This window comes from Scleropages formosus, chromosome 13 (assembly GCF_900964775.1).
Source record: "Scleropages formosus chromosome 13, fSclFor1.1, whole genome shotgun sequence".
Lineage (NCBI taxonomy): Eukaryota > Metazoa > Chordata > Actinopteri > Osteoglossiformes > Osteoglossidae > Scleropages > Scleropages formosus.
In genome coordinates, this window is record NC_041818.1 from 13014927 (window position 1) to 13032779 (window position 17853).

The following is a 17853-nucleotide window of genomic DNA, read 5'->3' on the forward strand; positions in this document are numbered from 1 at the left end:
ATAGTAATTATTACTTTATAGATTGTCTTGTAATTATTGTGTTGTAGAACTGAAATTGCAGTACACAAGTCATCAAGCTTTGAACCCACAGTCTGGTATATTTTCCTGAGTAAGAAGTATGTCAATGAAAAAAATATCAATTGCATTTATGTCAAAAGGAGCAATTTTTTTTTCAGCTTTGTCTGAATGACTTCCCAGGAATAAACTATATTTTTTCACAAAATCAAATGTAACTGTAGGTTGGAACAACATGTGCAGAATCTTCCATCCTGCTGTGGGCTCAGAGAATGTTTCTCACCTTGTGGCAGTATGGTCAGTGAGTGCTCAGGGAAACTGGACTTGTGACCTATTGACCGTAATGTTCGACACTGGGGAATAGCTTTACAGTCCAACAAGTTTCACACTGAGCACTTTTGGAATGTGTTAAGCTTAGAAGGTGAATACTTAACATCAATACCCAGAAAACCTTGAGAACATGAAAAAAACAGGAGGTATGCTATGTGTCGTTTTGGGGAGGAAAAAAAAAAAGACTTGCTAACACTTTTTTTTTTTTTTTTTTTTTTTTTTACTTCCTATAAGTCACATTAAGTCTTTCAGCCTTTAGAGTGTACTATTGAAGACCCATTTATTCTTGTCTTTACTTTTCCATTACTTCCAATTAATCTTAGGATGCTTTACATAGATTTTTCTCCTGATGTCCACTCTTTCGTTCTCTGACTGGCATCCCTCCCCCAAGAGCTTCTAAAATACCTTTTCCGTGTTAACAATTACAAAGGAACCAGCAAACAAGGCAAATTCAATTCCAGTAAAAAATCGATTAGGCTCCGCCCCATGTGCAGATGCTTTCTTCTCTCTGTTTCTGGTGATTACCTCCAGAGCAGTGCTGATTGGGGATTGATTGTAAACTGGAATTAAACAGCATCACATGAGTCACCTCAAAGGCAAATGTTCACAGAGGGCTGCTGCTGGGTGTTGAGGGACACCATGTCCCTGAGGATTAACAGCTACTCTATGACTCCACAAGGTGGATCATATGGTTTTGAGTGCATAACGCATCCAAGGAGGACCCCTTTACCAAAAACCATCTAGAGAAGAAAATGGCTTGGCAATGAAGTCACACTGCGGAGAGTACCAATACAGCTGATAAATTGGAGTAGCATTGACTTGGATCAAACACCAAATATCACCACCATCATGACTTACCAGGCAAAAAAGGATTAGTTTGCTAGGGTGAAGACCACAGGGAATCAACTGAACCCCAGCCTTGACTGAGCTTCAGTGTTAGCTCTCTCAAGCCAGTTCATGAAAGGCAATTCTAGCAATATTTTGACAGTGTTTAACACTGGAACTAGAACAGTACTGTACCTCCGCTCAAGAGTCCCTGTTATGGACAGCAAGCCATGAGATGACAACGTCCACCTCATACTGGAAAATCTTAGTCAACCATACTGCCTCCTTTTTTAATGCAAGCAACATGACATCTAAAAGCAGAGGAACTAGTCTTGCAAAAGAAAAGTTTGCTGATTTATACTCTGCCTTGCATGAACATTGAGTTCTGGTAGACTGGTACAAGTCGTCTGTGCATCTGTTGTCTTGACCTGTGGATTAAAGGTTTCCAATGCCTGCTCCTGTCCTTTTTTCTGAAAACCATTGCAGAGGTAATGGGCAATCGCTCTCCCACTTGTCCAGTTTCTGCCCTGTGCCCCTTCTTACTGCACTGTGTCTCCCCCCTTCTGCCACCAGCTTATATTCCCAGGGACCCTGGTGACCTCAGGTGACCCGCCCGTCAGTCACGCTTGCCGCAGAGGCACATATAAAAGCAGAACACACTGAACATACATTATCCATTTCCCCATTTTAAGATGACTTTCAGAAAAGAATAGTTTTTTCCTCCCTGTAATTATAAATACTTTAGTATGTAGTGTCCTTTTTGTGAGTAATATTTCACTTTTAGAAGAAACGCCTTTAAGATTCTTATTTGTTTTATATAATTATTTATTTCCATTTGGTTCTATGCTATGTAAAATAATTAATAGGAACCTCTCGGAGGGTTTCCTGAAGTGTGTTCAGTCTGACTAGGGATAAAAAACTGAAGCATTTTATTCATAAAACATTTAAAGTGCAGAGGGAGCTTCGGAGACTGGAAGAAAGAATGCACAGCACATGTAAATCAAGGGACATTCGAGCAGTACAAAGCTGACTCAGGATGCCGCCACTGCTCGTTCCTGAAACATCCCCTATGATGCCTCGGAGGAGGCAGATGGTCAAGTTCAGTGGCTCCAAGGTGCAATCAGAGAAGCAATAAATCCCGTGCCACATGAATGATGTAAATGAGCAGGAAAACACTGAGGTCCCCCAAGAAGGTGTGGCTGTAGTCTTTGCTGCATTCTTTTAGGTTGCTTCCTCAGGACAACATAAAAGTGACAGCCATCCTTTAAAGCAGCTCTTGAAAAGCTTCTTTCCCACTCCACTCTGACTGTCTGAGATAAACAGGACTTTCATCAGCAACCAAATGTTAAGATACATCTGCAATTAACAGCAACTTTAGGAAAGTGGTGTTCTGTTTTTTTTTTCCTGCTTTCTTTCTCTGTCTGTTCAAGTGTTTGCCTTTCCTTTCCACTCCTGCCTCCATGTCTTTCATATCCTTGCGTAATTGCCTGGGAAGCCCAGGAGCTAGAACAGGCCAGTGCTGATAATAACTGTGGAAGCTCATCGCTGAGGCATTCTGGGTAATATACATGCATCAGTCTTGCTATCTTTCTGCATATTTTTTCTTCTTCTTCTTTTGCCTCTGTGCTTCTCTTTTGGCTTACCCTGCTGTCTCTTATTGTTAGTATGGAAATGAGAGTCTATGTACCCATCAGATAAATAAACGTTTTTCATCTCGGTTTACCTTTGTAACCAGCGCTTTGTGGAAACACTCAATGAGTGCAAGAGAACGAGTGGAAAGGGCAGGCAACCAGGTACTCAAACACTTTTTTTAAGTTCTCCAATTTGAAAGACTTTTTTTTTTCCTTTTTCTGTCAGAGTCCGTCACAGTGGGTGCTTTGAAGGCGAAAGAAGGAGCGGAATAGTCTCTTCAAGAAAATTGACACCGAATTACTTTTGCCTTCGTCTGAGTTCTGACCGCTTGTCGCTCCCCTCTATCGCTCCCCCATCAAGCCCTCGACACCAAGTCTATTCTCTGGTAATGTTTGTTTAATACTCTAAGGGCTTGCTCTCCAGGAATAGCTGTCTGGAGCCTGGTGGGAATTCACACGTGGCAGTGTCCTACGAACGGAGGCGGAGGGGCCCTGCTGGAAGAGAGCGGAGCACTCGAAGTTTGGAGCTGCGTAGGAGTTGAGTAGTAGGTGGGAGCCGAGACCTGGGTAAGAGCTTGGAGGTGTTTAGGAGCCGAGATCTAGGTTGGTACTGGGATGTCTGTAAGACCTAAAAGATGCACCAGAGCTAGTAGGTGTGTAGAAGCTGAAATCTGGGTAGGTACAAGGTGGAATATCCTAAGAGCTGTGTAGGAACTAGGAGGTGTGTAGAACCCAGATCAAAGTAAGTATTGGAAAGTGTGTAGGGACAGAGCTGTTTGCAGGCTGGCAGCTGCACAGGATGTGGGAGCGTACCTGAGAATATAAACATCCTAAGCAATGTGACCACTAATATACACAGTTAATTAAGATGTATTAAATGTACATGAGAAATTCAAGGGAATTAAAAAAAAAAAAAAAAAAAAACTGCATATGATTGCTAATTACTGGTACATCAGCTTTCAGTTCTGATGATATTATGTGGTGCTAAATCCACATAAAATTACTTTTATGAATGCAGGAGCCTCTGGTTTATTTCTCAATAAAAATAAAATAAAGTGGCATATTTAAAAGCAGTTAAAAATGAAACATTCCTCTTCCTGACTCGTTTCATCGCTGCGTGCAATCAGCATAATGTGCTGTCTGATTGCTTTTAAAGCAGCATCTTGTTGAAAGACACCCTGTGATAAGCAGAATACAGACAGCTGGCATTTCATGCACTTGTTTGCATGGGAAAATTAAAAGCCATTAAGGGATTCTAGTGCATGAACGAGGAAGAGCGATGTACCTTCCCCGGGTGGAAGGTGCATTGACCAGCCCTCACAGACTATCAACTTGGGACTGAAAACCATCTCTTTAAAAAAAACAAAAAAAAAAAAAAAAACAGCAGGTGAGTTAAACCCAGAGGGCTCACTTTGTTGAATCTGAAACAGCTTGTGCTTCTGAGATAAAATAACAAAAGGTCCCAATTCCCTTTTCACTAGACAATGGGTGAAGAATAGCGGTCCAACTTCCTTGGACTTGTTTTGGTCCAAAATTAAAGTCCTAAATTAGATGAATTCATGGCTCAAAGAAAGCGCCGCACTTTTGTATGATTTCTAATGTTACATTTAAGAGAAAAAAAATGAAACAATTAAACAACCATTATTTGAATCATAATGGACCCCTCCTCCACCTTTAATTCCAATTTGGAGTTTGTCCAACTCAAGTTGATGAGCCTTGGCTCACCTGCCCTGGTTGCTGTTCTGCAGCTGTGGCCTTTCCACATGGGCAAGGCTGGTAAAAGCTGCTAAGTGTATGAAATGGTAGACCCTTCTCTTCTGCTGCTTTGGTCAGCATTCTGGAAAAGTAATTGGTCCGCCAGAGGTAAGGACCAGGCCTGTAAACACATGTTGGACAGAGTCCTCCTAATGAGCCCTCACTGAACATGCCAGTCGTCTCTTAAAGTTACCAAAAAAAAAGAGAAACACAGCCAAAGCTTTAGATAACATATGGTAGCCTGGCATATCTGGCATGTGTCCTTTCATTGAGCTGCTTTAGAGATGAGCATTAGGACGGTGGCAGTGAGGCTTGTTGTCGATACACTTTTCATGTTCACACAGATATCCTCCTGCTGTGGGAATTCTTTCTGAGAGTTGGAATAGTTGTCCTCTAACAGGGCAGACACTGCAAGGGAGCGTTACTGAAATGAGTCCTAAAAATGCTTCCAACTTCTGCTGCTCTGAGCTGAATGCCACATCTCAATGGCCTAGCCCTTTTATTGTGCTTCTCTGGGGTTGAAGGCCTTCATCGCTGGTACCACAGTAGGTTATCTCTGGCTTTTAAAATCTTTATGCTAAAAGTATAGTTTGGACACATCACGCTAGGATAGGATTCTCCCACAATAGCTGGAAAACTTGGGGGGAAATGAAGAAGATGACACTGATAATGGGCATAACTCTTTTACACTAAGTACACAAATGGAGAACAGAACATTCTGGAGACAGTATTTATGGGGTCACTTGGATCCAAATGGATCCTGGGTAGTTAATCCAAAGGTGTGGTATTTATTGGGGCAGCTAATAGAGTAGTGGTTAGAGCTGCTGCCTTTGTACCCAAAGGTTGCAGGTTTGAATCCCATTTCTAGTTATAGTACCCTTGAGCAAGGTACTAACCCTAAGTAGTGCCAATAAAATTATCAAACTGTATAAATGGATAAATAACTGTAGATAACATTATAAGTTGCTTTAGAGAAAAACATTGAGTAAGTGCACTAGAAGTCAACACCTGTCTGGTGGTGCCTAGTAATAGTTTTTCAGCAACTGCGTCATTTCTTAAAATATTCTAGAGCTCTTAATGTTTCATGGTAAAAACAAGCTATTTCACCAATTCATAACAGTCCTTCTCACTGCAGTTTTTTTTTTTTTTTAATAATTTTTTTTTATATGTACTTGTGGAGTGCCTACTCTATGCTGTGCAGAGCTCAGTGGACTGTGTCCTAGTCATGTGCTGCTGTGCAGGTGCCACACTCCTCCTTGCCATCTCCCCTGGTTTGGGGATGGGGTGGGCAGTGGGGTTTTATCACAGCTCTGGCCACAGGAAATAAACAATAGCTTCCCCAAGGCAGAGCCGTCACCGCTCTTCATCCACTTCCCGGCTAGTTAATGGAGCTGTTGTAGTGCCTCACGGAGGACATATCTCACCGGGGCTCCAGTTCTGCATATGTGAGAGCTCTCTTTCAAAACAAAACGAATATCCTTTACATTGCTTGTGAAAGAGAGCAAATTGGGCCTGTCTGTTAAACCTAAAGAGTCATATAATTAACTTGGGAGAAGCTGGATGAGTTGCGGAGAACTCATGCGGTCTGCAGAAGGCAGTGGGGCTCTTTTGCGTAACTGGTGCTCGGCGATGGGCTCGGCCATCGTAAATGCAGCAGCCGGCCCTTCCCAGCAATTTCAGCGACGCTGCAAAGGGTCCGCGTGTGGGCGATCTGTCCAATCCACAGGTCATTTTATTAGCATGTGGTGGAGTGGCTTTGCCCTGCTGACGTTCACCCCCCTCACAGATCCATGGGGGGCATGTTGATTGCTGACCCTCTGGACTATCAAATATATTTACTGCTTCCTCAGCTCGCACCATTCACAGCTCGCCAATTTAGCCACGTTTTCAGGGACCTGCTAACCTTCCCTTCGCGGACTTGTTTGTTTGCCTCGGGCTATGCAGTTAACACATTTCCCGCAATCAAGAAGTGAGTCAAAAAGTGGTGGTGGTTTTTATATTTGCATTTAGATGTTATTTACTTATTCATCCATCTGGGTAAGTATAACATGTTTTTATTTATTTAGTACTTGCTTTTATAAAAAGTGTATCTTTTTTTTTTCTTTTTACATTTTTATCTGTTTACACAGCTGGTTATTTATTAACTGCGGGAATTCAGATGCGGTACCTGACACAAGAGTTTGAAAAGAGAGAAGAGAGAGTGGAAAAAAAATGAAGGTTTCTGGAACACACGGCCGGGTCCTTAACCACCAATACCTGCAGGGTTACAGCATGTGGATGTGCTGACAGACTGTTTAAAGTGCCCCGTGTAAAGGATTCCTCCTGCACCTGTTAAAATGCCCCTCTGTGGTGCTGTAGCGAAGTGCTCAGTGTGGAGAGAAGGGAAGAGAGGCTGAAAACTTGGCTTAGGATGGGGGTGGGAAGTGGGTGCTGTGGGAGGGGAGGGGGGGACTGAGCTTCTGATGGGAGACGTGAGACTCTCCCTGCTGCATCGACATCAACATCAAAGCAGCTTGTGGGACGGGCGACAGCGCGCGATGGCACCCCTTCACCACTGTCACCGGCCGGCTTGGATAAACAAATCGTTTTAACCTTGGCAAAGGCTCCAGGATGAAATGAGGTTCAAGGCTTTCCCGCTCCTCTGCTTGCTTCAAACGGCATTGAGTGCCTCGTTGTTATTTCAGCCAGCTGGATTCATAATTTCCTGGGGTTTCACGGGCAAAAGTGGAGCTCACAATGTACCTTTACCTGGAACTAAAAATAAATAACTGTGGCCTGCATTTAAAGGACACGTTTTAACCACAAGTACAAAATGTTAGCTCCTCCTTTAGGGTCGACCAGATTGTTCAAGCGGGAGCACAAACTCTGCACACAGACATAACTAAACATTTAGAAATTTAAAAGAATGAGCCTGGACATTTTTTTTTTTTTTTTTTTTTTGTCATTTATTGAATCATGCATAGACAAATGCACACGTTGTCTGAAACCACTTGTCCCAAGCAGGGTTGTGGGAAACCGGAGCCTACCCCGGCAACACATAAGGCTGGAAGGGGAGGGGCCACACCCACGAGGGGACGCCAGTCCGTTGCAAGGCTCCCCAAGCAGGGCTCGAACCCCAGACCCACCAGAGAGCAGGACCCAGTGAAACCCGCTGTGCCACCGTAGCCCCCATTGCCAAGCATTACCCACATTTTCTAACCCATTACCCATACCTTCTCGCCAAATTCTTAGCCTCCTCACGTTATTCAGCCGATCTTGGTAAGTCCACATGAGCTGGCCAAACACTTTCAAAGGTCTCTGCATGTAAAAAATAACTTGTTATGGCTTTAATTAGGGTCTCTAGGCCAAGCACCTTACCCATCTGTGAATGGGTACATATGCCCATCTGTGTGTGTGTGTGGGTGTGCGTCTGTGAGGGCTTTCAGCAAGCTCCATAGGGAGCAGAGCATTAGGGGACAGCTCTCCACCCATGGCCACAGGGAGCCCTCCTCACCAATCTATCACACTCCTGCCTCTAATTTCCCTTGAACGTTCTCCTTTTTTAGTGCTTCATTAATCAGCCCAGGTGACCAGCGCCCCTGTGGTCAGAGGTGCTGTTTTAAACTTAGTTCATCTCCAGGAAGAGCCATGTCAGTGACCTGGGGAAGAGTTGGCCAGTTACCTTTGCGTGCAACTTTGGGACAGTTCCGTGGGCTTTGGTACACCGAAAAAGTAAAACGGGCAGGAAGTTAAGCAAAAAGGTCGTGCAAAGGCGCAGCGACAGCAGGGCGCTCACACTGTGGTGCAATGGAAACATTTCACTGACCAGATGTAGGTTGCTGTAGCTTGCCAGAACTTTCTTTGCAGACTGTCTTTTAGAGGAAGGTTGTCACACTCGAACACAGCCCCCCATAACTCCCTGTGTTAATATTAGAGTTCAGCTCAAACCTAACTCTGCCAGCACCATCCCAAACACAGATTTAAGAGGGGGAGGGCTCAGCGTGGGGCTAGAAATGCCATCCCATAAAAGCTCAGCTTTCTTCGCAAGTGTAGTAAAGTGGTAAAGTGATCCCAAGGACTTCAAGCCTGAAGGAGGAAGACTCAGCACTCATGGGGGGTACGGTGACACAGTGTGTAGCGCTGCTGTCTCACAGCACCTCGGTGGTGTGAGAGGACATGGATTTGATACCAGTCTGCGTGGAGTTTGCATGTTCTCCGCATGTCTGTACGGGTTCCCTCTGGGTGCTCTGGTTTCCTCCCACAGTCCAAAGACATGCTGTTCAGGTTCCCCATTGTGTGTGAGTGATGGAGAGAGTGTGTTCCAGTTATGTATGGATGAGTGACCCAGTGTAAGTAGTGTATCTAGCAGTGTAAGTCACCATGGTGAATAAGGTGTGTGGGCTCATGACACTGCATAGAGTTCATTGGAAGTTGCTTTGGAGAAAAGCATCTGCTAAATAAATGAATATAATGATGGTACAGGACAAAAGTCTGACAAACTATTGATGGTGGCTTGTATCCCTCCCAGGATGGCAGGTTAAATAACTAAACTAGTATTTGTTCTTTGACTGTTTATCTATTATAATTTGGGACATATAAGAAAATATTTAACACAAAAGCTCCTCTGTTTCAACAAAACGGCAATACAATACAATATTTTTAAAAAATGTGGTTACATGTACGTAGGTGTGCGTGATTGTGTGTTTGTGTACGTGTGTCTCTGCGTGTTTTCCTCAGCTCATGCTGATGTGGGAACGGGCCTGTGTGTGTGCGTGCGCGCAGTGCAACGCTGAGCTTTAAATGATGCTACGGAAATCCCAGGGCTTTAATAGCGTCACGTGTTGCCTGTCTGTCTCTCTCTCTCTGTTTAATATTAATTAGTAGTGTGGCAGTGTAAAATGGAAAATTATTACTGTGGAGATTCACTTAATAAAATATTCATGCTTGTTTTATTGTACTGGAATGCTCCAAAAAAAAATGTAACATGAAGGCGGGTCACGTGTTACCAATAATTCTCCCCTCCCTTTCGCCAGCGGGCCTCTGGGAGCAGGTGTCAAGCCAATGGGTCTGTCACCGTGGCAGCCGGTGACACAGGCCCTGCCCCAACCAGGAGGAACCCTGCACATTAAAATGTAAAAAGCTTTTAGGCTAATCTAGCATCCTGGCGACGTGCATCCAGAACCCAGGCTTTCTGAAGGATCACACGGTTTCAAGTTGCGATCAGCTTCCTGTTCTCATACTTCTTTCATATTAGCTAAAATCTGGAGTGCCTCATAAAAAACAATGAACGAAAAAGAAACATGGTTCTGTGCAGTAAGTTGACGTCAAAGTGAAGCTGAAGAACCCAGGAGGAGAAAGCTGCTACTACTATTATTATTATTATTATTATTATTATTATTATTATTATTATTAGTATTTAGCTGTTTTTGGTTTTGCCAACAAGCATAAAATCGCTGTTTTCTGTGTATTCCTTCTGACTGACCACTGTAACAGCTGACGGGTTATGACAGATCCATTCTGTGTCTGCTGTGTGTGGGGAAAACAGTGTACTGTGCCATTTTGTAGGAATGAGCTCTCAAATGTAAACTGGGGTGGAAACGTGGTGACATTGCTCTGTGACTGCGCCGTGGCATGTAAACAAACAGCACAGGACTCCGCAACTGCCACAGAGCTCACCCGTAAGTCTTTCCGAGGAGTTTTCTTCCAATTATTCGGAAATAAGTTGTTTTTTTTTTTTTTTCTTTTCTTTTGGGCATCTGAATTTCTGTTCCTAGCCGCTTGACTTCGATGCTCTGCCATTTCTGTCGCCATAGCAACGCGCATGTTCCGACTGTCTCGTGGAACACTTTAAATACCCAGCGTTTCATTTGCATAGAAATAACATTTCAGAGCGAATGGTTGCACTCATTATCTCACCCTCATGTGAAACCCCCCTTTAAACCACCACCAACCCCCCACTACCACCCTCCATGACCGCACTACCACCCCTGCGTTATCGCAGGCCTGCCCTCCAGGAACCCACGTTGGCAGGGTTTCCACACATCTCAGCTTCCCTCCTTCCACAAATGTCCTTTGCAGACCCCCCCCCCCCCCCCGCATGACAACTTCTGCCTTACCTCCGGGACACTGTCATATCACTAGCCTTCACCCCCCTAAGTCAGCAATGCTCTTCTGAACCCCTTCATGCTGACCCCTTCTCCTGTACGCCTGCGAACCCCTAACCACTTTCATTTTTGCACCTTTGTCTAATTTTGGCCACCTGCGCCTTGGCCCTCCTTTGGCGTTTTGACAAAGCCCCAAGATCACAATCTTTATTGCATGAATATTTTATCAATCAGCCTCATCAGGACTGTAATAACATAATCATCTTGCCATGCGCTCAGAATTTTGGAGGGGGGAGTGTGGCAGCCTGCGCTCATTCCGCATGACCGTGACAAACATTCCGCTTGTAATTACAAACTCTGAGCAGATTCCTCCTCCATGCTCGAACCCCGCGTACGGCACTTGCGTTGACCTGCTGCTGGCAAACACGCAAGAGGAGTTACATCACCTCCGATGGCACTCATTCGAAACACCCTGTTAATTTAGTTGTACTTTTATGCTGCGCTGAGAGCTACTGCTGGCCCAGAGCCGAGTGTCTTAGGGCGAAAGCAGAACCGTAGGCCTTGTGTCCTCTTCCAGGTGACTCCTCCGTGTTGTGCTCCAGTAGATGTTCGCAGACAGCTGCAGCGTGTGATTAATACTGTTACACAGTAAAGATGTCTGATCATTTTTACCGTGACATCTTTCGGCCGGTTCATACTTTCATAGATTGTGCAGTATTCTGATGCCCTCGTTGTATGTCGGCTTTTTCATAAGCAACAAAAGCCCACAGGTCGCGTTATGTGAAAAGTAAGGAAACAATCTATATTAAGGCTGTGTGGTATGCCAGGGCTTTGTTATATTTTTGCATTATTTTAACACATGCTTCATGTTAAAACAATAGTATTGTAGGGTAATAATTATAGAAATGCAGTGGACTATTATATTTTCATGCTGTGCTGTTATTTTTACTTTCATTTCCAAATCTTTCTGAGTTTTTCACCTTTTCTTTTCTACATCACCAGAATATTCATGTTTTCACTTGCTGGTCGCTGTAAAAAAGTAACTTGAACGGAATCACAAACAAAACATGCTGTAAATTAAATAGTTTTTGTAAATAAAATGCCAGCCGATGTTCTTGTACAGCAGACGGAGAAGCTGTCGATGGACATTATCAGCAAATGTCTAGACTTGAAAATAATGTAATAAAGTGGATGCGATGGCTGGATGTTCACATATATCGTCACTGAAGAGCTACCTGTACAGCAAACATTTTATGAATGGTGCATTACTTCTGATTACATAATTTCTGCGATTTCTTAAGGAATGACACGTGTCGCTCACCTGCCTTGCTGTGTTACGTTGACCCCTAGTGGACAGGTAAGTGGCATCGCCGTCACGTGGGGGCCAGCTGGAAATGGGGAAACAAGGCAGCATTGCTGACCTGATCCATCATCCTTTCTCCTCTAACGTATTTACTGCTATTTACCCAGTGAAGGCGATTGATGGTGATGGCAATCGAACCGTCTGCTTCCCTTCCTGTTGCCTGCCTCCTGCTCCAGCCACATTAAGCCAAACACTTCCCTGCTTTTCACAGCCAAAGCCCACTTGTCAGAAAAAAAGCAATATAATTTCCACTTCTTTTCTCTCCTCTTTTTTTCTTCTTCAGGTGGCTCCAGATTCGGCAGTATTTTTGCAGTGTGTGTGTGGGGGGGGGGGGGCACACCCATTAAATCATAAAACATTAACTGTGCTAAGAGCGATTATGCCCAGCTGCAAGTTGCAGCCAGAGTTCATTCATTATGCATCTGTTGCGCTGTGCACTTACCTCATCCGCTTTTACATTGTGTGTAGGTTTGGGCTTGAGTGTTGCCCGCGGAGGCCGTGGCTATTAGGAGAATTAACTCCAGCTAAGCGTGCTGCTCTGGAAGAACATAAATTCTCCATTATCTCCCACTCGGGCTAAGCAGGGCTGCAGTTCCGGAGGCTCGTAGGGCCTAGGAAGCGCACACAGCGCCAGGCTGGCCCGCAGGATACAATACACCCTGAGTACTTTCAGTGTGCAAAATAAAGAGCTTTACCTTGTGCTTTAAATATTCACTTTTTTCCACGACATGCAAAGAGAATATAGTCCTGCGTTTCTGTTTGTGTGGTTCCGGTGCGACATCAGCGCTATGAATGTTTCAGGTTTACTTTACACGTCATGTGGAGAACTCTGTGAACTGTTAAAACAAAGTAAGCAGTGACTCCTCAGGGTTTAGGTAGCTGGCAATTTTATTATTATTATTATTATAATAATTTTTTATAATTACAAGCTAAGAGCAAATATCAGAGCTCAGAGACTTACATGGTCATGGTTTGCTAGAATCGTTTCATTTGATATTTTGGATGTAATTGGTTTATCAAATTTTCCCTGTCTCATTAGAAAAAAACCATATAACGGGTGAGGTAATAATAAGCCATTTGAATTGACGGTACACGTATTGCTTTGGCCCAAGAGGAGCGTTTAAGGCGATTACGTTGGAAGGAAATTTTGCAGCTTTTGTGTGCGGCGGTAACCTTGGCCAGCCGCGAACGAGCAGAGGCCGCGCAAGCCTACGAGTGCACAATGGCAGTGATTAACGATCAGCTGATTAGGCACTTACTGTGTAATCTTAAATAAAGGATATGAAATCACTTGCTTTACAGCCGTGAAATGATTTTCCTCACAATGGGCTACCTTGCGCTAATCAGCTTTATGGCGCAGAAGGCAGGGAACGTATGTGGCCTTCTCTTCCCCACTCGCGGTGATAATGTGGGATATTGGAAGCTCTTCTTCTGAATAGCTGGCCCTACTGGGTCCTTGCCCCCCCCTCTGTATACCTTCTCAAATGAAGCTAAGCTTGCGTGTCTCATTACGTGTCGCAATGGAATGAAACAACACAGGCAACCATGAATTTACACAAGTCATACAGTACCAGTCAAAAGTCTGAGTATGCTTGCTTAAACTTGTTAACCGAATGCCCAGCGTTTGCCATCCTGATAACTCTGCAAAGCATCTGCATCTGTTCTATTTTCAAATATTTGTTGTAATTTTATGTAAAGCATTGAGCTTTTCACAAGCAGGCGGCATGGTGGTGCAGCGATTATGTTGCCCCTCAAAGAACCCGGGCTGTTTGGCTATAGGTTTGTATCTAGTTGAGTCTGTGTGCAGTTTGTATGTTCTTCCCATCTCTGCATGTGTTTCCACCAGATGCTCCAGTCTCCTCAAAAAGACATGCAGTCCAGGTTAATTCGGCACTCTAAATTGCCATTGCTCAGTGAATATATGCATGTGTGGCTACCATGCGATTGACAGGCATCTCTTCCTGGGCGTCCTTCCCCCTGCCAGCCTTGAACCCATTCTTTCCATAATAGGCTCTGGACTGCCCCGACCCTGACCAGGATAAGAAGTTATGGAACTTGAGTGAGTGTTTGACAAGGGTACTCAACCTTTTGGCTGCTACTGAGAAAGAATTACCTATAAGTTGACAGAATGATGACATTCCTACAGTCACCTAATACTGTGTTTCATAATGCACTTATACTTCAATATGATACGCCCTTTATTCTAAAAGAAGGTTAGGCATATAAATGCTTTTTGTTCCAAGACTGACTTTTTTGGAAATTTTCGATAAGCTGTGTAACCTTGTAATCTGTGTAGCGATGTCTGAAAGGTGTTAGTGGTACAGTAGTGGTATAGCAATAAGAGGATCTTTGTACAAGACATATATGACACTCAGAACATTCATACCTGAAACATTTCAGCACTGTTAGAATAATATAGCACGAGCAGGAATGTGGGAATTGTGTCTTCACGGCGGAAACATGTATGCAATAGAAAAAGCAATCAGCCTGCAATTGGAACCAATCGGTAGTGTAATAAGCTCCATGCCTTTGACTGAAACATGTAAGCAATATAGTCAACAACACAGCTGTGACGGGACCATGTAAGCATACTCTACATCCACGTCTGAGCAATTTGAGCAATGCTGTAAACAATGCAGCCGTAACGGAGACATGCTTATGGCACAATAATGGGTGAAGCTGTTACAGAACCCTAATGCCACAATGAGTGACCCTGTGAGTTCGCCAGCATTGTTAACAGCAGGACCATGTCCATGAGCATGACCACACTGCTCAAAACCTTCCTGTTCTCTGCGGTTCTGCAACAAGGACACCTTGGAAACGGGAACTGAATATGATGATCGTGGACTGTCTCAATGACACTAAATAACACAGTGTTGGGTTCGCCGATAAGCCTCGCTCTGGGTGGTGGCACAGGTCCACGTGGCCTTTATCGCTATCTCTTCTCTTCTTTCTCCACTTTCTCTGGTCTCTGCATTCATCTGGAGATCCCACTTAGCAAGACCGCTTCCGACACATTTTGAACATGAGAAAATGAACGGCGCCACTGTTTTTCCCCCTCTAAATACACGTTCGTATCTATAATGAATGAACTACATTTAATGTGACACGTCTCTGCATAATTTAATCGGCCAATCAGTAAATAATACAAAGATCCCATACATTATTAATCATGACCAATCAGACTGCTTTTCTACAGGTTGATCTGGAAGGACAGATTAGTGAACTTAAGGAAAATATTATGCATCATAAATCATAACAAGAACTTGATTCAGTTGTTGGAAGTCACCGGATGTTTCCTACAGCTTCTGATTTTTCCAGTTTGTGCATTTAAGAGACAATATTAACAGTCAGTTATTTGATGCATTGCCTATGCTTGACGTAACAGCTTCAGAGACCCTGATTTGAGCAAGAAAGGAAAGCGGGTATGATAAACTGGACAGGACTGCATTAATCTAGACAATTGTTTTTATGTAGCTGTCACTTTGCGTCTGAGCTTAATCCTGATGGTTGCTGTCCACGTCCCGGCAGGCAGCAGTGTCTTACCTCTCCGTGTCCCGGTGTCGGGACTGCAAGAGCAGATTGTCTGCCCACAGTTCCACCACTGTACTGCTTGACAGAATGGCTATAAATTTGACAGCTTGGTCTGATAGTAGCTCCAGGGATGCAGGTTCAACTTTGGGCCAACTCTGATGGTACTCGAGATTCACTAGGCTGAGGTACTGAGGTATACCAGATTCACCCTACCTTACAACAACTGGCTGTCTAGACGACCTGATCCATCCTTCCTTTTGCATTTATGTGAATGTTTAAAAGATTGTACATTTGCGCAAATGTCCAGATGAAATAAACACTACAACCATACATTTGTGAGGTATGGCTGGACATACTTTGATGGTTACCTAAAATCGCTAATAACAGCCTTGACTTTATATCGGGAAAAATTTTTTAGCGATACTCATTATTATCGCTGTGACACATCTAGCCACTATTACTAATGGGTTAACATAACTGAATATGCTAATCACGTGATGTGAAATTGAAATATAAGATCAAAAAACTTTAACATAAAAAATGCTTCTGTCAAAGAGAAATAAAATGTACTGTAAGAACATTACCTTGCACATGATACTGTTTTCTTCCTTGGAATTGCAAAAGATTTCACTGACAAGAATATCTGATCATTTTTGTCCCATTATTTCAATACAATTGCTACCCTGAGAATAAAAAGTATGTTTGAAAGTGTGTTGTACTTGTTCCGGTAATCAGAGTCTACTTCCAGAGGCCAGCACGGCGTGCAACTGTGAGACACACTGTTGCGTATTTGGGCAGCGTATTGGAAAGAGACGGTTCAACTTGCCCATTAAAAAGTGGGAAGAGGCCGCTCGATAGCCTGGGGGATTCTGGGTAATGACAGACCCCAAGGACTGCTGGGTAATTGGGTTGTTGGAACACAGGTGATTGTGAATCTTGGTTCTGGTTGACCAATCAGCCGGCTCTGCACCTGGACAGTTACAGCAGTTGGACGCAGGAAGCCCTTGGAGGATGACCACCAGGGAGGAGAAATGGAAAGACGAGGAGAAGTTTTAGTGAGAGTCAGCCATGCCTTACGGCAACGGACGAGACCTGAGCCAGCCTTGTTTACAGTCCTCTCCTCTCTTCAGGTCTAATCCTGACCAGGTATGTCGTTTGGCTCACATTGTTGCTAGCGCTGCACTTCTCAGCTTGGGCTCGCGGGTGTCCATTACTTCATCAGAGAAGTTGTGCCTCCAAAACTGCTTTGCTTTTTCTTTGTATAGAACATCGTGTGACTCAGCTGAAACATGCGTCCTTGTTGAGTGTGTTGTGTCCCCGTTATTCGCAGGTTCTCTTGGGTTCAGGTCCCTCAAAGTGTCCCTTCGAAAGTGCCAGCTTGCAGAACCCTCCTTTCCTGCAGCTGCCCTCCCCTGGCTGGGACGGGGGTGGCAGCTATTTTGAACCATCCACATTTTTTCCCCTCCACGCTTGGCGGAAAGGGCGAGTCTTTAGTGGCGTCCCCATTCAGGATAGGGCAGGAATCCATCATTCTGGATGCACCCCACTGCTCCTCTCCCCCCAGTGGGATGGTGGGAGCAAAGTGAAAATTACACAGAGTTCAGGAGGCACCCGGCACCAGGGAGGTCCCTGATAATAACGGATGGGACCGGCATGATCTCTCACTTTGTTTTGCCTTTGAATAGCAGAGCTGGCAGCAGCTGAGGCCCAGTGGCTTGAGATGGCGCTCCATTGTTTGCGCACAAAAGGGCCGCAGTGGGCTGAGTCGTCGACCCATCTGAATGGCTGTTTTGTTTGCTTATTTATTTGCTGCTGTTACTCCACTTGTGATACTTTTATTGTAACACTCTGTGCGCCCGCACTCGTGTTTGTTTGTTTGGCAGCACTTGCTGATCAACCGGGATGCAAAAGTCGGTCACATAATGTGTCGTCGCGTCCCTAGCGGGTCCCATTCCAAATACGTGAAGGGAGAGGCGCCTCTCCAGCTCAGTGTGAGCAGAGAAGCAAAAGAGCATTCCCCCATTAGACTGTTAGCGCCGCATCCTTCTCAAAGAGAGCACTGGCTCACATTGACAACACATAATTAATTGATGACAGTGAAAAGTTAATGCACTTAATTCTTTTATAGTTTCCAAAGGCCCTAAACCAGCATTTTCCATTAAGGACTTGATATGTTCAACCTCGACTAGATTCAGATGAAGTCTATCATGAGGAAATTAGTCCGAAACTGCAGAGAAGATAAGAATATATGTAGCTGCCTAAAATCAAACCATCGCATCTCTGATTCTAATTATACAAACATAATTACTGTAGGATA